Source organism: Pinus tabuliformis, chromosome 7 (genome assembly GCF_031772625.1).
Source record: "Pinus tabuliformis cultivar Carrire ecotype Pingquan chromosome 7, CPIR1, whole genome shotgun sequence".
NCBI classification, from domain to species: Eukaryota; Viridiplantae; Streptophyta; class Pinopsida; order Pinales; family Pinaceae; genus Pinus; species Pinus tabuliformis.
In genome coordinates this window covers 1,661,159,561-1,661,172,382 of record NC_142293.1, presented here as the reverse complement: position 1 = coordinate 1,661,172,382, position 12,822 = coordinate 1,661,159,561, and positions in this window count along the sequence as shown.

The following is a 12,822-nucleotide window of genomic DNA, read 5'->3' as shown; positions in this document are numbered from 1 at the left end:
ATTAGTGTAGAAATTCCCACTGTAGATCAACAGATTATGAAATATACTAAAGCAAAATACAAGATCTAATTCTACAACAAACTTTGCGGAAGCTTAATGGAATATGAGAAAGATCAAATAGAACACATATAACTGAGAATGAGAAATCAATCACACATGAACAGAGAAGAATAACCCGGGGAAGCCTCAGCCTCAAACTCCAATCTCTGTATTATTATACAAGTGGAAATATGTTCAGATTACAAAAAGAATTAGCTCACAAGCTATCCTTCTCTCTCTAAAATCCCTCTGCTACTCACAGATAGTCAAAGGCTTCTCAAAAACCTTCTTCTCTACCCTCAAAGCCTCTTATTTCCTTGTGTAGGTTTCCTTGGGGTTCAGTGTTGCCACCTGTGTGAATTGGCCTCTTCACACACTCACTAACCTCTTATCTAACTGCACAATCCTAAAGGATATAAGATCCTTTTGCATGGATGAGTTTCTTATATAGGAAAAATCCTCCAACTAATAGTACACTGTCCCTTCCTTTGATCTCAACTGGGTCTGTGACTGAACTGACATGCATGAGTTATTTATGAGAGAATATTCAGTTATCTAGAGAGCAGTAGTTGCATGCATGCAAGCATTAACTAACTGAACTCACAATTAGTTCAACAAACTATTTGAACTAATCTAACTGGACTTAACTCAGTTAACTGAGCTAACTAATTACAGCTCAAATTACAACTTATCCTTATCTCTTTAACTGAGGGGTAAATTCCTCAATCAATGGAGAAACGGATGCATGTCTTCACATAGACTTCATGTTTGATTTTCTACAACTAATTAACTCAAGATGAATTAATTAATTATTTTACAAACAATTGCTAAGATCAAATTCGAATTTTACTTCTCAATTTTAGTTCAGGGACTAACTAAAATTGGAATCCATCCCGAAATGCTATTTATAGCAATGTTATTTTTAGCACTTCCATTTTTCATTCCTTGTTGCTATGTCCAACACTGGTACCCGAACTTCTATTTATAGCATTTATATTCTTAGCACTTCTATTTTTAGCATTTCCTGTTGCCATTTTCAACAATTAGTGCATCCAAAACTACACAATCCCTTCTAGGTTTAGTTCCTGAATGCAAGCACCATCTGTACAACTCAGAAAATTATACAACAAATAGTACATTGTGCGTGCACTCTAGTCCGAACTGGGTCTTTCTTAGAATCGACATGCATGAGTTTCTGATGAGGGAATATTTACTTAATTGGAGTAGCACTAGTTAATGCATTAGTGCACCAACTAACTGTTAACTCACTATTAATTCCTCAAACATTTTGGAACTAATTTAACTACACTTAACTCAGTAAACTAAGTTAACTAATTACAACTCATACTTAACTCATCTTGGACACCTATAATATAGGGAGAACATATACATGACTCCAAAAAGACTTCCAACTCAAAATTCATAAGCTAATTAAGTTAATTAAACTTAATTAACTATTTAAAAGTTGTTGTTAGAATAGAATTCGATTTTAATTCTCAGTTTAATTCAAGGACAAATTAAACTCGAATTTCTAGATTCTATTTTTATCATTTATTGTTGCTATTTTCAACAACAATTTCCACTTTTCTTGAAGAATTCCATATGTATCGCCAGAATTGTACGTCGTATCATCCTCAAGTAAAAAGAATTGTAGAAGCATTTAACAAAATGCTGGGGAATGCCTTAACAAAGATTTACAATGCGAAGTGAAATGACTAGGATGTGCGCATACACATTGTTCTATGGGTGTCCAGAACTACCTGCAAGAAGTTGAATGGACAAACTCCATTTAGATTGGTTTATGGACAAGAAGTGGTAAAGCCGATGGAATACATAGTGGCCAGTTTATGGATTGCTACGATTACAAAGATCGCAGATTGAGATACCATGGAAGAATGTCGCGTGTATAAGCTCGTTGAGTTCGAGGAAGTGTTAAAGAATCTTAGGGCATGCATGTTAAGGTGATTCTTCTTTGACATGATAACAATTTGTGAAGTATTTATACAATTAATCTTAACTTGATCTTCCATTCATTATTAGTGTGTGTGTTTACTTCATTAAACTGCTACCAAAAACAAAAGAGACAAGAACGCAAAGTATTTGGCTTTCTGCCAAGGCCAAAATCTCTCCCTCTTGGAGAGGAAAGCCCACGCGAAATTCTTCTTATAGAGATCCCAATTGACGAATACCAAGAACATGAACTTTGACACAATCTTCCTCTCCAATACTAAGAAATCAATCCTCTTCCTTGGACACTGCTGAGATCATCATCACTGCTACATTACTACCTTATTGATATCTTCAGTACTGCTACCATCATTGATAACATATTTGTTGCACCATGAATGTCCCTTCAAATTACCACAGAGGTGATATATGCACCTTCATCAACATCATGATCTTCAGGAATAGAGATCATGACTTATGATAGGATCATGATTGTATCTTATTGTAGGTTGGGACAACATGAGTCACTTATGAGATCAATATCCTTGTCACTCCTTTTCATACTACCGAGACTAACCATCCTTGCCATTGTCATCATTGTCCCTTCCATCATTACTTCTTGCAACTATATATATATATATATATATATATATATATATATATATATATATATATATATATATATATATATATATATATATATATATATATAGATATCTATATATATATATATATATATATATATATATATATAGATATATATATATGCCGAGACTGTTCCATCCATAAATGACTGCATTCTAGAATGAATTCTGAAATGGCATGCTGTTGAAGGATCACCGAGATACACATATGTGCCGAGGCTACTAGGAGACAGATCCAAATCTTCTTACTGTGATATGCTCTGAGATCACAATCATGTCGAGATTACACTCCAGTGATACCTTCTGAAAGAGACGAGATCTCAGGGATCTACGAGGGTTTTGATGTTGTGATTACTCATTGTAATCACCACTATTTTTCCCTCCTTTTATGTGGACCTTAGACCTTATACCCATTCGAATATCATGGTGATATCTCTCCTTCTGAAACCCTGAAGTATCTCCCTATTGTGATATGGATCTGTTCCTAACTATCCGAAATTTCAGAGAGATAAATTGCAATATCTTCTTGTGTGTTTTGTGCTGAACCTAGACATGTATTTATAGTGGTTTGTGCCACACATTTGAGCCGACATGAGTTCATGAACCGTCATTTGATTTTAACCAAGCCGACATGACTGCCATTTATTTATTTATTCATTTTTTGGATCCGACATGAAGAATTCTTTATTGATTTTCTTACAGACTTCTCGAACTTGCCAATGGTGGATTGATCTTCATCTTGGAGGGCTTCTTTCAGATCAATAAATTTACATAGGCTCTTAAAGAGATTCTCTATAAATGAAATGATTCATTGACATAATAATAAAATCCTAAAGACATCAAGAAGAATTCTTTGACCTAATGACACTTCTTTCTCATGAAACCCATGTAGCAACATATAAAAAAATAATTTATTCTTTTTATTATATCATTTAAGAAGATCATGTCATTATGAAGACCGAACCTAGTTACACTTTCTTCAACAGGAAGATCTCTTGTTGGCGAGTTTTCATCAGCAAGTGCAGAAGAATCGTGAAAAGGCATGGCATGATTGCCATATCAAACAACGCACCTTTAAGAACGATGATTTGGTACTGTTGTATGACAATAAGTTCACAAAGTTTCTGGGGAAGTTCCAAATGCATTGGCTAGGGCCATATATTATTAAGGAGATTACGAATGGAGGCACAATTTAGCTTGCAAAGCTGAATGGGGAATTATTTCCAGGAAAAGTCAATGGGAGTCGATTAAAGTTGTATAGGGGTGATCCCACCCCTATACAATGACTATATGGATGCGGGATAGTCTTAGTGTTCTAGGAAGTTGCAAGGGAACGCGAGACTATAAACTACACTTCCAAAAGGAAGGATGGGTGAAGTGATAGGGTTGCATGGCATATCAAGGCAAGGCGCAAAGGAGAGCTCTGACGAATGAGCTATGCTAGAATGGTGGGTCCTATGCAACCAGGCAAAAACGTGACGTTGAAAGCAATGTAGCTAATTGGATGGTGATTTTTCCGTTAAGAGGAGTGAGGTGTGGGAGCATTTAAGATGCATATATTTGGAAATATGCCACCAAAAGTGAATTAATTGGACAGAATGATTGGATCCGAATAAAAACTAACCTATAAATATGGCATGTTGCTCTGTATTCAAACACTTTTCTACCTTATCATTTTCCTTAAGCTTTTTCACCTTAGTTTGCACCAACAAAAGTGTTGTATGTCTAATAACTTTTGGGAGAGAATTATTTCACAGCTGAAATTCAAAAACTTACCTGATTGGTTCCATGAGATAATCATCGAGATAATGACTGCCACAAAAACTGAGACAGAGTCATCCCAACCTATGCCTAGAGGATTGCCTACTACCATGCCTAGGTCGCCAAGGCTTAAGCCATCTGATTCCATGAAGGGAGATAAGAAGCAGAAGAAGCCTCAACAAGCACTGGTATGAAAATCACAGTGGAAAACCCCAACTGAAATCTGCTAGAAGTGAAAGATCGATAGATTCAAACATCCAATGGAGCCCCTAGACCTGGATGAGGAAGAACTGTGTGGAGGAATAGAGGAAATTGATGCAGAAGAGGTTGAGCTGATAACTCAGCTACCGTTGTATATACAACCTAGAAAATCCACGGCTAAAGTGCCCAAAGACCCAAATTCTGTAAATTTTATGGTCTCCACACCTTTGCTACCGAGAAAATGCTATTTGAGGGCTCGTTGCTAGCCCGTATACCAAACTTGAAAATTGAGGATTGGGACCTAGGGTACCATGAAAGGTTTGCACAGTCGGAACTAAGTAAGTACCTAAAGAAGGACTAATATGAAGTGTTAGACATCACGTAGATTGAGCCTATGAAATGGGTGGCTAGATTTGGGGGAGTGGGGCTCCTAAATATGTTTTGGGTGTTGCACTTCAGTCAAACCACTATTATACAGTTTGTGTGCACCAATTATTAACATTGGCGCATGATAAGTGCCTCTGGTTAGGAGGGCCCATCCAAATCATTGACATGCTGATCCACAGAATAATGTTGTTGCGATACCAAGGAGTGGACCCTGTGGAGTCTTTCTTAGGAAAGTTGCAGGAGAAGAAGTTGGAAAACCAAATGAAGAGTGATTTTTTTCTAGTCAAGAAGTCAAACGTGTACTCCATTCAGTCCATCTCATATGGCATGGTGCAGTTTGCTACACAAATCCTGGCTGGTAAGATCATGAGGAGGTGTCATGCCGATGAAGTGGCAGCACCAGATATTTCTTTGGTTGCATAGTGCCCTAAAGGAGTCTAGCATAACTAGGCTCAATATTTATGTCATGAATTTTGGAGGACTACAGAGAGGCCCAGGATGAGGGAAGACATTCCACTACACATGGTTTACATTATTGATTATGTTGGTGGCCTGGAGGATGTCTGAAGAAAGCCAATTCCCTCAGTAGGACTCATACCTAATATGGGCTACCAAATACCCTGCACGAGTGACAGAGACGTAGATATTCTGAGTCTTGTTTGAGTTAGAGCTCAGGATGGTGATTAACCAACGACCAAGGTTATCACCAAGTTTTCACGAGTAGTACGGAAATGTTGCAAAATTCAAGGCATATTTCCATAATCTACACATATGCATAAAGAAATATGCCAATGGGATATGGCACAAGTTTCATTACTTATTCGCTAAGGACAATATGGTAGGGGTTGTGAGTAACTGGCCAAGTGAATGGCTCACCCCTTATGATGCTAATGTAGGTACCAGTAAGGTTGTTGAAGTTGTAGCGAAGTAGAACATGGTGCAAACCACAACCACCATGGAAGAAGAAAAGAAGAATGAAGCATAGAAGGCTTCCACTGAAGAAAAGGTTGCAGCAAGAGAAAAGTCTGTGCAATAGAAAGAAGCTACTACAAAGGAGAAAGAAGTGGTTTCCAAGGAAAAAGAAACAATAAAGGAAAAGAGTACGTCGCAGGCCACCATTGAACTTGACAAGTTAGACACCAAGTGGAAAGATGTGTAGGAAGAAATAGAGGGAGAAGAGTAAGTGGGCGCAGGCTTGGAGTCCAGCTTGATCATCAAGAAGTGGCAAAAAGGGAGTTTGATAGGGCCACGCAAGAAGCAAAAATCACATAAATCAGTGACTATGACGCCTTTGTTCCTCAAAAAGGGGGACCTAGATGAAATTGGGGATGTGGTCCACGATGCAATGATGGATCTTTGGGGCCACTTTGAAGCACACTACCAAAAAAAACTAGGTAAGGTAGAAGAGGGCCTATGGGAATTGCAGGTCCAAACAATTCTCATTCAAGTGAGCATGGGACAAACAAGCATGAAGCAAGCAAGTGTGAAATAAGTGAGCGGGTCAGCCCTAGAAGCATACCTCACCTTGGATCTCTGCACAATACAACTACTGGAGGGGTCCCTGTGCATTGACTCAGTAGAAGGCAGGTCACACCTGCTACACATGAAGGATCTGAGTCTGAATCTGGCCATGCTTCCCATTCAGACTCTACACGAGTTGTACCAAGGGGTGTCATACGAGCTCTAAATTAGGGAACAACATGAACTGTTTATCATCAACGAGGTAAAAACAAATAATCAACATATATTTGAGGAAAAGGTGCAAGCCCTCAAGGAAAAGGAGAAGGTAACAATGTGAAGTCAACAACTGGAGGCAACTATTTCACATGCCTGTAGTGAGCTTCCCGAGCTCCAGATTCTGGTCGATGTGGCCTCTACAGAAAATATTCAAAAGGTAGTTGTCATAGTAAAGGAGCCACAGGAAGAAATTATTAATGTCATGTTCGAGCTACAACTGCAAATCTCAGAGCTAGAACTTAAGCTGCAACCCACTACCCCTCCAGAAGTCTGAGAGCAGTGTGAAGCTTTTATTAAAGAAGAGATGACCACCTTAGAAGCTACAGTCAAGGGTTGCACTCAATTGTTCGAGCAGGCCATGAAATTATGGACCCTGTTGTAGGAGGATCCAACTCTGCAGAATATTGAAGCAGACATCAGAGAGAAGGAGAGACAGTTTGATGAAATCAGGTCGACCGTGCGAACCTTAGCTCCAGTGAAAAGGTTAACCAGATTACAGGAAGGAAAGCTCATCCTAATTGAAATTGATGAGTTGTGTCGCAAGGAATCCATCATATCTTCAAGGATGCAACCTTTGGCAGATGAGGCTAGTCGGTTGACACTATTAGTACAGGGGAAGTTGAAGGGCATGCAATAAACACAGAGAACAATGGGGCTTTCAGTTGAAGGCCCAACCTACAGAAAAATCTGTTGAAGAAGTCCACCAAGCTACTGCGTAGGGGACAATAGACCTGCAGGTATTAAAGATTGAATTTAGTGAGCTACAGGTGAAGATCGAGGTGCCACCAATAGAGTGGCTTGAGAGAGAGTCACAACTTTGTGTTGGGATCCTGTTGGGACAGGGTCCCCTGGGGTCAATTTTGTAATATTTTTTGTTATTTTTGTAAAGTCCTTGAATTTTTAGGAGCAGAGCATGAAGGTCATAGGAGTGAAAGGGGATTTAGGAAGGTTGAATCCCCTTAGTTGGTTAAGAAGTTAAGTTTTATTGTGATCCGCCCATGGTTCGCGAACCATGGTATTGTAATGAAAGAAGCTATATAAAGGAGTCATAGCAAGTCATAGGAAGCAATAAATAATTGAATATCTATGTATGGGCAAGTGATCTAAGGCATAAGATTTTGTTTTTTGCACTTAGGACAAGGGGAAAGCTCCTGTAGCTGTGTGCGTAGAGACCTTGGTAAGTCCGTAGTTGAATGCACGAGCCCCTATAGTTGTGTGCGCAGGGAAGAAAGAGTTTGTAACAGAAGGATTGATCATAATAAAGACTATTTTGGAGAAATATCTGTGTATCTGTGACTTTAGGTTTACTTCTGCATTTTCTGTGTATTCACTCTGATTTCTGCATTTATCTTAATAAACACTTAACTGTTGCATGAACATAGTATATCTATTATATTACTTGATGTTATGAATGTTTAAAGCAATCAACGCAGAGTGAGGAGCTCTTTTCTATAAGTTATCTTAATTTCCACATTTCAAGAGTTATGGGTAGCAAAGGTCAGAATAAGGCCCTAGAAGTAACAAGACCCCATCTCACAGAACTCTAGATGCAGAAACCTAGTTCTGTCATCCCCAAATACTGCCTTGGGTGAGACTACGACCTGTGCTACGTGGGTTGTTTTCGAAAGAGCCGACAATGTAGGGTTTTGTTGGTTGATGCTGCTAACCCTGAACCTATGTCCACACCCCCTCAATCCAACAAGGAACCTAAACAATCTTCACTTGTTACTACATTTCCTTCCCCTTCTCTTTCTTTGTCTCAGACAAAACCTCCAACCTTATTTTTTGGACCCGACGATGAATCTCTTCCATATGGACTTGTTTGAATTGAAGAGACCCCGCAAGAAAAGCCTGATCCATCTACTCATGTTCATTGGAGTGGACTCCATTTTTATTAGACTAATCCTATTGTTCCTGTTAAGACTCCAACACAAACTCCTTTACTTGATTCTTTTGACTCACCTGCGGATTTCTCGCTGTAATCATCATTGGGATTTTTAACCATGATTAAATCTTATTTAACTTCCCAACTCGTATCCGCCACTATGGTTGAGAAATTAAATATTTCTTCCTCTTCCATGTTTGCAACATCACCAGAGGCACATATGTATGGTGGCTCATCCATCCCACTTAGCTATTGGTCTTTATCTAGTACCTTCTCTCGTGTAACTTCCAGTCCTTAGACCTCTCCAATGTCATCCATTTTGGGTATTCTATATGGCCCTTCTCCTATGAACGCTACTCAACATGATTTGTCTCCTCCACCTACAACTATGATTGAATAGTACGTTGTCCCTTATGTTAGTGGAAAGGGTTATCTTCAACAGACTAACTCTCCTTATGTTGGGTGCCCTCCATCTGGGTTGTAGTTGCCTCCATCATCCGCTCCTCCTATGGCATGGGGGAAGCCTATTGTTGGTATACCTGAAATTGTTAATCGACATTATTATAATCCTCCTTTTCTTAGGATGGAAACTTACTTTTCCCATCCAACCTAGTTTGTTTTGGGACCGATTTTTTAATCCTCAACCTATGTCATCTTCATCTCAAATTCCTACCCATCACCCTGTACCCCAATAAGCTCAAATAGATGTAAGTCAAACTTTACAGGATGTTATTTCATCTCAACCTATTCTATCGGTATCTAATACCCCTTATGTTCCACTTACCCAACCCTTATAAGGTATCTTACAATCTCAATCACTTGGGAAAGGTATTCCACAAATTCGAGTAGGACAGATTGTGTATAGTATAGAACAACCCCAATTGAACCCACCTTATGCTAGGATGATGCAAAATACCATGGGTAAACAATATAGAACTTATTAGGGAGTTCCTTAAGTGCCTTTTCAAGGCCAACATATCCAAACCTAGCCATTACAACCTTTGGAAGGTTATCTGGTGCCTGGTCAACAAGGTTACGTGTATGCTAGTTACCAGAATTCTCCTTATTCTGGTGCCCATATTCCTTTTCATAAGAAGCCTCCTTATCAAGGAATGTAAGTACCTATTTCTCAAGCTATTACTTCTTATCCAAGATATCTTCCACCATATTTTAACTAGCAATTACCTTTTGTGGCGACTCTCGAGTTTCCAGACTTAACTCGGCTCACCAATGATCCAAACGCTCATTTTCCTTGGTGGTCAATAATTCCTACCAAATGGCATTCTGATATCCCAAATTTCAATGGGAATCCTGGAGAATACCCATCAACCCATTTCATGATGTATCATCTATGTTTTTCTCCTAACTCCCTTAATGATGATTCCATATGATTACATCTTTTCCAACGCACTTTATAGGTACTGCAACTAAATGGTACATTGAATTACAACCAACAAGCAAGAAGAAAGGAAAAGGAAAAAAGAAGAAAGATTCTTCACCATAGGATAAACAAACAAATCAGTCCTATGATGAGAAATGAAAGCCCCATTACCCATGCTTGATTTGCAATGAGGATTAATCTACTCATGTCTATCCTCACCATGCCGAAGTGAATCAGTTTATGAAATCCTCCACTTCTCTCGCTGTGTTAACCTATCCATTTCCCAGTCAGGAGACCCAGATGGTTGCTTGGGACCCATCTTCCTCTAACACGGTTTAATGATTTAATCCATGAATCATAAATATGATGTTATTGTGGCTACTCGGAATAAGGACTATGGTAATGTGAATCCTTCAAACACATAGGCTATTGATCAACCTACCAGTTCGACATCACCTCCATCTAATCCTTCTCCACCCACGATTCCTACAGAGTTAAATATTAAGCCTTTGAAGCGTGTTATTCATAATTCCAATTTCAAACCTCATGTTAGGGCTACTCAAAATTATAACTTAGTTGAAGCCTTGGCTCAATTTCCATCAGCTATGTTGACCCTTGAGGTGTTGTAAAATTGTCTTGCCAGAAAAATCCTTTGCTTTCATCTATCAGATGTGTGGATCCTTTAGATTCCAACCTAGTTGTTTTCAGTTATGAAAATTATACCCCTTGCCTTCCAACTCAATTTGCCTTCAAAATCCAGGTCATCATCCATGGTAAAAACATTCATTGTTATATTATGGACGAGGGAGCCTCACCCTGGATCATGTCTATGTCTTACTGGAAAGTGATTGGTTCTCCTCAACTGAGTCATTGACCTACGACATTGAAAGATTTTGATAGGAGAAAATATAATCCTGATGGTAATATGATTTTCTTACAAGTAGAATTAGGGGGCCAAAAGGTATCCATAGAAGTGGAAGTTATTGATGGATCTCTTGATTATAATCTTCTATTGGGTTGCATGTGGGTTTATGCCATGGCTGTAGTCATTTTTATTTATTTCCGTATGATAAAATTTCCTCATAAGAAGGATTGTGGCTATTGACAAAATCAATTTTTTCGCCTCTAATTCTTATGTTACTAGAAATTTCCCACTTATAGGGGAAACTCTACATTGTTATCAACATGTCGGGGTTGGACTATTGAAAGGATTCCTCTCTCATGGGAACTTTTTTGCTTCCTTCTCCTCCACTTCCTGAAAACTCATCTTCAATTGCTTATATCAATATGATATCATCTTCTACTATCCAAACTGGTTGATGGATTATTCCAAATGAAACTAGCATCCATAGTTTTGGTGATCGAATGTCGCTTAGCCCAATTGAACTTGATTACGAAGCCATCTATTCAACTTGTACAGCTCACACTGTCTCTTCGATCAATTGGGTTGATCGATCATTATATTATGACATGTGTTTTGATCCATTCTATTGTATATTTTCTACCAATGAGAGCATCATGGAGATCATGATGCCAGATGATGTGTCGTGGGATGATCATCACCATCATTCCTCCATACTAGATTCCATTGAGGATAATCTTAGTGATGTGTGTCTACCCAATATTGTCGAGTATTTTATGAATTATCTTTTTTTACATGAAGTCAATTCCAAAAAGAATATCTTGAATATAGAAGAGACAATATCGCTTGATATCTCTGTTAAATCGAGTATTTTTGAAAATCTACACATTGGTGCATGTTTCTCTCCATCTAAGTTTGAGACCAATAAAGCCCAATTTCAAGAGTTTCGTAATGTATTTGTCTGGAATTATGAGGAAATGCTAGGTATTGATGCAAATATAGTGGTGCATGAGATTAAAATGTATCATGATGCTAAACTAGTTCAGATACCCCATTCCTCTGACAGATTGGGTGTTAAATATTGTCGATGTCATGAAGAAATAGGGGACAATTTGTGTATGCATTGAATATTGGGATATGAATCATGCATGTCCAAAGTACAATTATTTGACCCCATTCATCGACCAGATTGTTGATAACTATGCTGACTGTGAAATCTATTCATTCATGGATGTTTTCTCCTGATATAATAAAATCAACATTCTCCCAGCTGACCAACCTAAAATTGCATTTATATGTACTTGGGGTACATTTTCCTACCGAAAACTCCCATTTGATCTAAAGAATTTTGGGTCCATGCTTCAATGGGAAATGGATTACACTTTTCATGATATTAAACACATCATGAAACCTTGCTTGGATGATATCCCTACTCATTCTAAGTATCAGGTTGATCACCCGATGCATCTTAGGACCAGTTTATTATGGTGTAGACACTATAATATTTGACTGAATCCACACAAATGTGTGTTCTACATTAGTTCTAGTCAACTTCTTGGATTTTTTATTTCAAAACATGGAATTCATATTGATCCTCTCAAAATATAGGAAATCATCGACCTACTTGCACCTTCTTCACTTGTTCAACTTCAACAACTTAAGGGAAATCTAACTTCCTACGAAGGTCCATCAATAATTACGCTAAGTTGACCAAAGGATTCAATCATCTACTTAAGAAAGGGGTTCCCTTCCATTGGGACAATGCTTCTCAGAAAGTGTTTGATTCCCTAAAATATGTACTGGTTCAGGCATCTCTCTTATATCCTGCTAATTACCAGCACAGCTATTTCTTGTATCTCGCTGCTGCCATTTGTACTATAGCAATGGTATTGGTCTAGGAATACGATGTAGGAACATACCACCCAACATATTATCTTAGTCGGAATCTCAATGATATAAAATTTAGGTATCCCCACAT